Raw genomic sequence first — 12,859 nt, forward strand, 5'->3', positions numbered from 1 at the left:
CCTGCCCCAAAATAGTCCTAGACATAAATGTTTGCTAACAGGAATGGTGTGTTCCCTAGTAGAAACCAGCAGCCTGCTTTAACAGATGAGGGCCAGGTCTGAAACAGGAACAGGCGGCTTGCTTCCCAGTTTTCCTCTTCCCAACTGCAGACAAAGCTCAGTAGCCAAAAAAGAGGGAGAACAGCCAATATCCATTTCTCATTTAGCAAGGGAGAGCTCGGTGTCACTACAAGAGGGGCTCTTTTTATTTGCGCTGGAAGGCCGGGGCTGCAAGATTGCTCTTCAGTCACGACTTCCTGTATTGACTGGCAGCAGTAGCGTCCACTGCAGGCAGTAGGAGGCTTCTTTGGATGGGCGTTCCTGTGTGAAAGATGGTCATATGCAGCCCTTAAAGCAACAAAGAACCCCTGTTTGATAGTTTCTGTTCCTTGGGCCTTATGCAATTGGCATTGGCCCTCTGTGATGATGATCGCTGTTGATTTGGACCAGCTACCAGCCAGGAAGAGATTTAGCTTGGATCAGTGTTTAGAAGCCTCTTGCCTATGATTCTTGAGTCCAGGACTCCTCCACATGCAGCTGCTGGTGTGACGTTGGATCAGTCACATGTTCTCTCAGACCTGTTCTCTCAAGGGCAGTTCTCTCAGAGCTCTCTCAGCCCCACCTACCTCACAGGGTGTCTGTTGTGGGGAGTGGAAGGGAAAGAGATTGTAAGCTGCTCTGAGACTCTGAGTGAAGGGCGGGCTATAAATCCAGTCTCCTCCTCCTCCTTTCTCTTTTTCTTCTCCTACAAGATTCAACAAGCCAACTCCTATGTGTACAGAGGCTTCCGGTTAGCGAAAGCAGGTGTTCGTTCTGACGGTTGCCAAAGGCACCTGGAGAACCCCCCATTTCCTCCTCAAATACCGTGGCTGCCCCTGCCTCTGCTACCGTTTACCCACTCACACTCCCAGCTGGCACCTGGCATCACGGGGCCCGCAGAAGAGTCGCAAGGAAGATGCTTGCCTTCCCATTGGCTGGAATGAACCTCTTGCGTGAACTGAGCCTCGCGCGCCCCTCTCCCTGACAACCGCCTACCCAACCTCATCTAGTTTGGTCCTGCATTACAGAACACAACAAACTTATCTTCCAGTCTTCAAACAGCAATGAGGGAACAGGAAAGCTCCACTCCATTCCAATGCAGAGCTGATGGGTTTTTTCCCCCCTGGCAGGAATTCTTAAAGTCATTTGGCATTGAGTTCTCTATCCAATTTATGCTCTCATTACAAGTCCTTAGAATGTGACAGCTTCATGGTGAAATAGGCGTCTGTTACTGCAAAGCCATTGACAAAAACTTCCCTCTCTCAAAGGAAATTAAAACTGTTGTGAATTCAGTATATCAAAACTGTGACATATGCACTATAAAGCACTAGGAGCATCTCGCTCAGTACGGTATGTTCTGTCTGACAGATGCTCTGCAAAATCTTGAGCAGAGGTGTTTTCTTGTCCTACTGCCTGAGATTCTTAAGAAGCACCAGGTGTCTTGGGCTGAACCTTCTGTAGGCAATTCGCAGCCACCGACTCACCAGTGGCTGCTTTGTGGCTGCAGGTCTGGGGGGGGGAGCTCCCGGCTAACGAAAGGCTCTCCAGACAGCCACGGTGTGGCTCCTGCCAGCCCACGGCTGTTTCAGGGGGCCTCCAAGTGGCTGGGTGGTCCTAGGGCTGCTGGCCAATCAGGGGACATGTTGGTCTCCTCCCCCTGCTTGGGCTGGGAGCCCAGCAGCTGGTGTCCGGTCTGCTCTGTTTCATCAGACACTTCCTCCTTTCCTCCCTCCCTCTTTCTTTTGGTTCTGTTGTGTGTCATTTCATTTAAATTGCTTTCGTCACAGCTTTATGGTAGTTTTAGGCATTGGGCTGGATCTATTTTGTGTGGAGGCTGTGCTTGCACGCACGCCTCCCCGGGTAGGGGACCCCCATTTATGGGGTCTTGGGGGAGGTCGAGCCATTTAGCGGCGGGCCCAGCTCAGGGGCAGTTGCCTGGATCCACTCCCAAGTGGCAAGGGTTCCATGCAGGGGCTTGTGCCTTTGTGAGACCACCTGCTTGTCACTCCTGGTCCGCCCAGCAGGCGGGCTGGGGATGGGGTGTCCATCAGCCGACAGTCAGGTCGCTTGATGTTTGGATCCTGTCCTGTGTGGCACCAGATGCTCTGGATGCTGTCATGAATAAAGCTGTGGCCTGCCGTGCTCCAGTCCTTTCTCCGTGTGTTTACTTTTGTCGTTCCTGCCTCCTTCTTCACTCGGTACCCCTCACTGCCCTTAGGAACACAAAGCAGGCAAAGCATCTGAGAACGGAGCAGTCCTTCTGGGCTAAACCAAGGATCCATTAAGACGAGTCTCCCAGCCAGGGCTATTTTTGGGCAGGAACACACAGGAACGGAGTTCCGGCTGGCTCCTGAGTTGGCCATGCCCAACAGGAACTCATTAGCATAACAGCAGAACCTAACAGCAGAAACTCATTAGGATTGGCTTCATTAGGGTGTGTGTGGCCTAACATGCAAAGAGGTTCCTGCTACAAAAAAAGCCCAGGATTTTGACAACAAAGTAAACAGAATAAGAAGCAAAAGGTGGGTGTGGCTGGACGACCACACTTCTGGTAACATGGGGGTGTGGCCTAATAGGCTAATGAGCTGTGAAGTCAGGGGTGTGGCCTAATATGCTAGTGAGTTCCTGCTGGGCTTTTTCTACAAAAAAAAGCCCTGCTCCCAGCCTAAATTATTCGATTATGCATGGGATAAAGAAAGCAGGTGGAGACAGGACCTTTCCCATAGTACTAGAACTCAGTGGCACTCCATGGAGCAGCTGAGCAATCGTTTCAAGGGGGATGAAAGGAAGCACTTTGTTACTCAGGGAGCAGTTACAGTTTTAAGATTCATCGCTAGTGGATGCAGTGATGGCTATTAGCGTAGATGGCTTTTAAAGGGGATCAGACAAGATTCATGGAGGGCAGGTCTATCAGTGGCTACTAGCCGTGGTGACTAAAGGGAACCTCCATGTTCAGAGGCAGTGACCCTCTGAATGCCAGTGCCAGGATGCAACATCAAGGGAAGATCTTGACCTGTAGGCCTTGTTGTTTTCACACCAGGCTAACTGGTTGGCCACTGCGCGAGACAGGATGCTGGGCTAGACGGACCAGTGGTCTGATCCAGTGGGGCATCTCTTGTGTTCCTTTTCCTAGTTCTGACACTGGCCAGACAGACAGTTTTTGGAAGCCCCCAATCAAAATGTGAAGCCCTTCCCTGCCCTTTGATACTGACAGCTACAATGCATCTGTGTGTGGAGGTTTAATTTTAACTAGCATGGCTAATGTGAGTTTGGCAATTTCCAGGAATTTTTATTTTTTTAAAAGAGACCAGTGATCTGCATTACATCTTGTAGCAGCGGATTCTGTAAGTTCGTCAGAAGAGTTTTCTTTTCTGTCCTGTATCTATGCCAGCTGATCTCAGGGGGTGACTCCAAGTCCTAAGAGAGAGAGAAATATCTTTCAAATGTCTCCACAACATTCATAATGTTATAAAGTGTCATCCTATTCCCCCCATAGTTGTCATTTCTCTAAACAAAAACCCCCCAACTCCTTAGTCTTTCATTTGACTGCTATTTTTCTGCACTTTTTCCAGTTCTGCATGAGATAATTGAACTCAAACAGTGTTCAATTATTCCAAATGTGGCCGTCACACCACATATTAAAACAGTATCACTGAACCTTCATTTTCAACCCTTCCTTAATAATCTCAACTACAAATTTCATTTTTTTTTACCACCATTCACACTGAGTTGACATTTTCCTCCAGCTGTCCATCAAAACCCCAAGATCCTTCCCCGATAGTCACCGCTAGTTCAAACCCCACTGAGACGTATGCTAAGTAGAGATTTTCTTTGCTCCATTGTGCATCACGTTGAATCTCATTTGCTATTCGGGATTGCCAATTCACCAAGTTATTTTATTTAGCTATTTAGGAAATGTTAATGTCACCTTTCTGCACACAAGTGCGCTCAAAGCTGGTCAAAAGAATAAAGTAGATAAAGCTACAGGACAGAGATCAGCATTAAAGCTAAAAACATAATAAAACAGATAAAACTTGGGGATGGATGAAACCCAATCTGGGAATATTCTCTTCACATTCAGCTTGGGTTTTCACCACCCTGAATAATTTGGTACAAACCTGACCAGCTCATTGTTCGTCCCTGACACAGGTCATGTATGAATATTTAAGAGCAGCTGTCCCGGTAGAAATCCTTAGGGGGGTCCCACTTCCCCCTCCATGATGAAAACTCTGTGCTCCCGCTCTCTGCTAGCTATTCCTTAGTCCTTTACCAAGCCACAAGTGGACCTGCCTGTTACCCCATGATGGTTAATTTACCGAGAACCCTTTGGGAATTCCAAATATACATCTAATGTCTAGTGGTTTGTCCCTAACTTCCTGTTCGGTAGAAAACAATTGTTTGAAAAGGTTCCATAAGTCAGGACTTGGTCTGCAGAAGCCATGCTCAGGGGTCATTTGGGGGGGGACGCGGGGGGACGCCATCCCCCCGGGTGAGGTGAGGGAGGGCAGGGCCTGGAGCTCCCTGCTGGTGCCCGCTGAAGGTCGCCGCCGGCTGTGGGGAGGACACACTTCCGGTGATGTCAGGGGGTGTGGCATATGCTAATGAGTTATGCTAATGAGTCCCCCTAGCTCTTTTTCTACGAAATGACCCCTGGCCATGCTGATTCCCCCTCAGCATTAAAACAGCCATGTAGCACCGTGTATAGACAACAGATGGTCACACGATACCTTCCCGAACACAAAAGTGTGGGCTGCGAATGTGAGAGTTAACCTCTTCGGGGCTACGTGGTTCTTATCTCCCAGGCTAGTGTTGTTTTCTGCTCTGACACAGAACATTGGAGGAGACCACTCAGAAGCTGGGCGGTGGATCTTCTCTTTTACTACACCGAGTGAGCAAACGACACCATAGTAAAAGGCTGTTGCAGAGCCAGCTGTGTTAATTCACAGTGAGTTTACATGCCCAGAGAGACTCAAATATCACTGCGGAAATTCCAGTCCAGGGGTGGCCAAACTTGCTCAACTTAAGAGCCACATAGAATAAATGTCAGATGTTTGAGAGCCGCAAGACGTGAACAAATATCACGTGTTTTTATTTTAAAATATGCAAATTTGCTTTTTTTAAAAATTAACATTAAATGAGACTGCCAAAAATAAAAAGGGGTAAAAACAGATACTGATAATGATATTTATCTGTCCAATGATAGTTATTTGTTTGCGAATGATATTTATTTGTCTAAGAGAGAGAGGAAAAAGAGAGAGAGGTGGAAAGAAAGAAGGAAAGAGGTGGAGAAAGAGAGAGAGAAACAAAGAAAGCAAATACATGGGTGGAAGGGAGAGAGAGAGAGAGAGAGGGAGGGAGAGAGCAGAGAAAGAAAGCAACTTTAAATACATCCTCCAAGCCCCCCCTCCCCATGCTGGCTGGCTGGCTTGGCTTGGAGAAGGGATTTAAAGAGACAAATGTCTTCTCCAAGCCAGCCAGCAGGAGAGGGGCTTTGAGATCACATTTAAAGTTGCTTTCTTTCTCTGTTCCCCCCCCACACACCTCAAGTCTACCCAGGGAGGGGGAAACTGGCTGGGGAAAGATAGACCAATTGGTGAGGCATCACTGATTGGTGAAACCCTGCCCTTCATTTCCCCAGCCGCCCTGCCAGGAGCTCCTCGATATGTGTGAAAGAGCCGCATTTGGCTCCTGAGCCGCAGTTTGGCCAGTGAAGATATATTTTTTTCCTGCTTTCATTGGGTGTTCGCTTTCTGACTCCTTGGTCCTTTCCGCACGAGACCTTAAATCTTGGTTCAGCCCTGTCCCCGGACTTTCGTTCGACACTACATGCGAGTTCACCCCTGTAATCATCTCGGGGTATTTTTTTGTTTCCATGTTACATTGAGGTCACCCCAGTTTCGCCCCACACTTGTCCCCGGATAAACGGACGCTGTTATAACCAGGGATAAATGCAAGGTATCGTTTCGCGAATTGTACTCTGATAAAAACCAGGGATGAGATCTAAATGCAGAAAGGACCCTTGTGTACTTTTTATTGCTGGCTTTGTAAACACACACACTGATATATATATATATATTTAGCTTTGATTTGAATAGCTCAGACTAGCCCAATCTTTTCAGATCTTGGAAGTTAAGCAGGGTCAGCCCTGGTTAGTATTTGGATGGGAGGCCTCCAAGGAAGTCCAGGGTCGATACACAGGGGCAGGCAACCTCTGTCCATCTCTCGCCTTGAAAACCCCACGGGGTCGCCATAAGTCAGCTGCGAGTTGGCAGCTCTTTCCTCCACCACCACATACTGGTTTTAAAGCTGATTTTTAATGGCTTCTTAGTTGTTCGCCACTTTGAGAGCCGTGGTGGCTCAGGGGTTAAGACGCTGAGCTGCAGATCAAAAGGTCAGTAGCTCGGCAGTTCGAGACCCGAGTGCCACGTGATGGAGTAAGCTCCCGTCTCTAGTTCCAGCTCCTGCCAACCTAGCCGTTCGAAAGCAAGAAATTGCAAGTAGATAAATAGGTACCACTTCGATGGGAAGGCAACAGCGTTCCGTGCACCTCGACGTTTAGACATGCCGGCCACATGACCACGGAAATGTCTTCAGAAAGCGCTGGCTGTTTGGCTTGGAAATGGAGATGAGCGCTGCCCCCTAGAGTCGGATTTCGACTGGCTTTTGAGGAAGGGAAACCTTTACTTTGAGAGCCCTAACTGGGTGGAGAGGCAGCATACAAATGTTTTAAATAAGTAAAACAACTGAATGACCAGTGCTAGGCAGGAACTTGATCTGGCACAGTAAAAGAGACTGTCCACGGAGTCAGATTCTTTTTCACCATCCCGCATGGCTGATTCTCCTGTGAACTGAGAACTGTAAAAGCAATTTGATGTGGTAGGGGACAGAAACCCAGACTAAGAGAGGCTGGAACGACTCTGTTTTGTTAGCAAATATTTCAAGATATCAAAGAATTCAAAGAACAGAGAAACGCTGAAAGGGGATTGGATGGCTGCTCCTCCTCTCGTTCAGGTGGAAACATTCAGTCCAAGGCAAGGCTTCCCAGCTGGACCAGCTTAGGTGAACCCGTGAGCTTTTTTGCACTCTCATGTTCATCGCTTGTGTGTCCCTATTGCTGCAAGGTGTGTTTTGCTCCCTCTAATGGTCAGTTCAATATTACATCACTTTATGTCTGGCATATCTCCCTGCGGATTTAAACGGCAGCTTTTCATGACAGACATAAAGTGATGTAATATCAGATCCAACCCACCAATGGGAGCAAAACACAAGCGGAGCAGAGAAACCCCCCTCCCAAAAGCAACAGGTACACACGTGAGAATAATGAGAGTGCAGGAAAGCCCCTTGTCTTTTTGACCCACCTGTTTCCACCTGTACTGGTTGTCTCTTATTTAATTCCTTTGTTTTGTGAAAGCCTTTTATCTTACTTGTTTGTAGACCTCCCCCCTCACTCCTTATCCTTTCATATCCATGTTGTCTAGATATCTACAACAAGCATTTTGATAGACCTTCATTAAAGAACAAAGAACCTTAAGCGGAACATAAGTCCCTAGTACAGAGTCCTCCCCAGAGACTCTTGTCTTGTGATGCCTTAAGGAGTTTGGGGCACACACACGGTTTATGCAAAGGCCAGAGAGGTCATTCACGCTTGTCTTTGCACTTTGCTACTGCCACGGCGAACTCCCTGAAGAAACTTACACACTGTTTTAATTTTTGTATAGTGTATAGTATAGTAATTTTGTATAGTGTAGTTTGGTGTAGTGGTTAAGTGTGTGGACTCTAATCTGGGAGAACCAGGTTTGATTCCCCACTCCTCCACTTGCACCTGGCTGGATGACCTTGGGCAAGCCATAATTCTGGCACAGCTGTTCTTAAAAAAAGAGCAGTTTCTGTCAAGAGCTTTCTCAGCCCCACCTACCTCACAGGGTGTCTGTTGTGGGGAGGGGAAGGGAAAGGAGTTTGTAAGCTGCTCTGAGACACCTTTGGGTAGTGAAGGGCGGGGTATAAATCCAATCTCTTCTTCTTCTTCTAAATTTGATGGAACCCGTCCTGAGCCTGCAATGGGGGGAGGGCGGGATATAAATCGAATAAAATAAATAAATAAATTTACTAGACTATAAACTCTTGGTTTTATATGGCTCGCCATCATGGCTTCCTAAGGTTAGCAACCTCCAAGTGGGGCCTGGAAATCTTCCAGAATTACAACTGATCTCTGGCCTGAACACTGGGAGGAAATGGCAGCTTCAGAAGGTAGACTGATGGCCTCACGTCCCTATTGATCACCCTTCCCTCTCCAAGCTGCCCTCCCTCAGTACCTCCCCCAAGTCCCCAGGAATATCCCAAGCCAGATAGCAACCCTGTGGTTTTTCCCAAAGAATCCTGGGAATTATAATTTGGTGAATTACAATATAATGGTAATTTGGTGAATTACAATATAATGGAAAGCTGAAGAGTGAGGGGGAAATAAAGGTAGGTTGATGCTTGGCTGGGAAGGAGATAGGGTTGCCAACTCCAGGTAGGAAATTCCTGGAGAAGTGAGGGATGGAGGGATGGAGCCTGGAGAGGGTGAGTTTTCAGGAGGCGTGGGACCTCGGACAGGTACAAAGCCATAGACTCCACCCTCCAAACCAACCATTCCCTTCTGGGGAACCATTTTTGCCAATCTCCAGGTGAGGGTTGGAGATCACTCAAAATTACAACTGTTCTTTAGGTAGCAGAGATCAGTTCCCCTGGAGAAAATGGTGGACTCAGTGTCATTATACCCTGCTGAGGTCGCCACAGCAAATTGACATTGAGTGTCCAAGGCCGGGGCACTTGCCCAGAGCCTCTTTCTAGAGGCCGTTGTATTTATTTCCACAACGGGCCTTTTTCCTAGTTAACTATAATGGGTAGATGTGCCTTGAATACAGGAATTCTCTGAGAATTTGCAGCTAATTCAACATGTGCAGGGATGCCTAGGATGGAGAAAAATAACATTGAATAGTTCCTGATGTTTATTGGGAGCGAGGGAAAACAGGTGCATGAGTACAACACTTCCAATCTTGAAGACAGCGGAAGTCATGATAAGCATGTGAACTCTTAGCTCTAAGAGATCATGAGAGCCAGTGTTGAACATGAACATAGGGTGGTTTACATGGAAAGCCCTAACCTAGCTAATGTTTTCCCAGCCAGAATCAGTAAGAGTTTTGCATCCCTCTGAAGTGTGACGGAAATGCAATTACCCATCGCTTTGCACTAACATTAAACTTGGGCTTGCTGCCAGGTGTCCATACAGAACTTATAAGGGAGAGAGACATTGAGGTGTGTCGTGTGTCTTTCTGCCAGAGAAAATTCTCTGAGGACGTTCATTAATTTGTGTTGTTGTATCGTGTAGGTTTCTGGTTACCATTCAGATCATACTTCCCAGAATGTTCACAACATAATTGAGCTGGGCAAAATCTTTACTTGTTTAGCTGGCACATAATAGCAATACTAATGAGACACACACACACACACACAAAATACACCATCCTTCTGTCCCAGAATAACAGTGTGGCTGTGATTGTAACTGCAGTGGTTCAAAAACCATTGGGCTGGTCAATACACGTGGAATCCAGTTCTGTGTTCAACACAAGGTGATTTCTCTGCAGGGTTCCCTTGAAAGAAAGATGATGATTTTACTATCAGAAATCATGATTATAGGGCACTTTCACACATGCTGAATAATGCAGTTTCAATCCACTTCAGCAATCATTTGCAAGTGGATTTTGTCATTTCACACAGTAAAATCCAGATGCAAAGTGGTTTGAAAGTGCGTTATTCAGTGTGTGTGAGTGTGTTAATGAAATCTGTGCTTTAGGCTGGGCATAAGAGAACATAAGAGACGCCAATGTTGGATCAGGCCAAATGCCCATCCAGCCCAACACTCTGTATCACACAGTGGCCAGAAATACCAGTGCCATCAGGAGGTCCACCAGTGGGGCCAGGACATTAGAAGCCCTCCCACTGTTGACCACCCCCCCAGCACCAAGAAGACAGAGCATCACTTGCCCCAGGGCAGAAGGCATTTTGGTTGGCTAGGCAACCAACATGGCACCATATCCTGATGTCACTGGATCAGACTTTCTTGCATGGTTCTGAGGGTCATTGAACTCCAACACTGTCTTCTCCATCACCTCATTTTCCCAGCTGCTCCAGCCTGCTGTCCTCTGCCGGAGTCCTGCGTCACCTTCTGTTCCTTGTAGTAAATCCTGACTCCCTGCTGTCCTCCTCTGCACCTTGGCCAAGTTTCAAATGATGAGTTGTCTAACATCATTTATTTTCAGTTCTGAACATTATACCCATGCAAGAGCTCCACTCTTGCTGGATGTTGTTATTGCAATCCCAGTGCAGGGGACCCCCAAATCAGCAGAGATGGGTGGCACAGGTCTTGCAGGTTGGCTGTGCACCAAGTGCCCGTGAAGAAACCATCAGGGCTGGAGACAGATAATGCGGAGAGCTCTATCAGCTACTTAAGCAGTTGTTTGCAGAGCCTGTCATAGAGAACCCTTGACCCGGATGGCCCAGGCGAGCCTGATCTCATTAGGTTTCAGAAGCTAAGCAGGGCTGGCGCTGATTCGTGCTTGGATGGGAGACCACCAAGGGAAGTCCAGCATCGCCGCGCAAGGCAGGCGATGGCAAACCACCTCGGAACGTCTCTTGCCCTGAGAGCCCTATGAGGTGGTCAGAGTCTGGCTGGAACCTGACAGCACTTTCCATCAATCCCACCGTCACAGAATAGAGAAATATGAACAATAAGGATGATGATTTGGATGGTTTTGGTTGACCAGAGAACAGGAACAGAGGATGCCACTGCGACCAGCATGGGGGAAGGGGCAAGTGAGGGGGCATCTGGAGCTGCAGCTCGTAGTGAGGGGAGGAAAGGGGGGAGAATGGGATTTTTCCTCCCCAAAGCGTTTTTTTTTTTTGGATGTAATATAAAATGCTCCCTCTAAGCTGTGGCGTCTTGTGAGCAAAAATTCTACTTTGTGAGCTGCTGGCATTAGAGTGGTGAGCGAGCCATTTGGCTACTGCAATAAATGAGTTGGCTCTGGAGCCATCCTTCCTGAGCTAAGACAAACATCTGTGAGCCAGAGGCTAAAAAACTGTGAGCTAGCTCACACTAACTCAGCTTAGAGGGAACACTACCTGTATTTTACCTCCCAATTTTCATGCATCTGATGAACTGGGTGTTGCTTCTGAGAGCTCATCAGATGTCATGCAAAACTAATCAGAAAGGTGCCACCTCTTCCGCTCTTCGCCCCCACGCAATTGTTGAAGACTCCTCTTCGGAATTAGTCGCATGTACAATCCTTTTCTTAAAAAGTTAGTTTGCACTGGAAGCCATAGAACTCTGTGCTGCCAGATGTCACAAAGGTGCCACCTCTTCTGCTCTTCGCCCCCACACGATTGTTGAAGACTCCTCTTCTGGAATTAGTCACATGTACAATCCTTTTCTTAAAAAGTTACTTTGCACTGGGAGCCATAGAACTCTGTGCTGCCAGATGTCATCTGCCCTCCAAGTTCTGTCCTAAGCATCTCACGTGATCCTCTCATGAAGTGCTTCATTAAGCCCAAGAGATCAGAGGAAGATGTTTGCAGAAGAACATAATTCCTAATTAATGCCGAAGTGTCAAGGACCTGCCAGCCCTCTCTTTATTCCCATCCTGCGATTAATTATTGAATTGTTCCTGATGTGAAAGCGAAAAACAAATGCAGAAGCAACAAAATATAATCAGCGACAGCCCATCGCTACAGGGCAGAGTCCAATTTGTTTATTCTGCATTCCCGGCATTTCCCGTGTACTGTTAAGTCAACTAAACTGGGGCACAGAAGCAATCTTTTAAAAAAACAACTCCAGTTGTCACCCTTAATACATTTAATGTTTACCTTAGGAAATCAAATAGTCTTTGTTTGGGAAATCAGCAAACTGTCATAGGTGATGGCCCCGCAAGGTGACTTCTGGATTCTGCAGTCGGGTCTGTTACATAATAGTAGGACTACAAATCTAGCAATTTCCCTGGTTCCTAGAAGAGCAGCACTGAATATTTTCTCTGATGAGCTTCACAAAGAACTGCACAAATGTGCACTGCACGACAATGCATAGATCTACAGGCCCACTATCTATGGACTGCGTGTATGTGCAACCTTTGGGAAAGTGCAGTTAAGAAAAAGAAAGAATGTGTCAGTTAAAACTAGCTAGAGTGTCTTATGAAGCCAGAAACTTTCGCCAAGAGGTGGGATCTTTTCATCTACTCTGTAAACAGGGAGTCTTTATCAGGCGCAGGTTTAGTAGCTATAAGAAGAGCCCAACTGGATCAGACCAGTGATCCATCTAGTCCAGCATTCTGTTTCATACAGTGGCCAACCGGTTTTCCTGGAGGCCAACAAACAGGGCATTGAAGTCCAGGTCTTCCCCTGATGTTGCCTGCTGTTTCAAAGTTTTACTGACTACGAATATGGAGGTTCTCCTTGCCAACTGCGGCTGATAGCTATTGTGAATCTGTCTATCCCCATTTTAAAACTGATACTATATCAGATGCAGAAGATTCTTGTGCTTTTTTTTATTGGTAAGGCCCTGCAGTAGTATGTGCCCTTTAACACCTCTGCAGTCAATAGAGAGAGCAAGTTTGGTGTAGTAGTTAAGTGCCGCGGACTCTAATCTGGGAGAACCGGGTTTGATTCCCCACTCCTCCACTCACACCTGGCTGGATGACCTTGGGCAAGCCGTAGTTCTGACAAGAGCTGTTCTTGAAAAAGAGGAGTT

At 47.1% G+C, this 12,859-nt stretch overlaps 1 protein-coding gene across 1 annotated transcript in view; it reads left to right on the top strand.

Annotated features, from left to right (window-relative positions):
* Positions 1 to 12,859, top strand: part of DPP6 (dipeptidyl-peptidase 6) — a 308,399-nt gene that overhangs the window by 199,607 nt on the left and 95,933 nt on the right. The window lies entirely within an intron of this gene.

The sequence above is a fragment of the Gekko japonicus genome, unplaced genomic scaffold, assembly GCF_001447785.1.
Source record: "Gekko japonicus isolate JY-2015 unplaced genomic scaffold, Gekko_japonicus_V1.1 scaffold105, whole genome shotgun sequence".
Lineage (NCBI taxonomy): Eukaryota > Metazoa > Chordata > Lepidosauria > Squamata > Gekkonidae > Gekko > Gekko japonicus.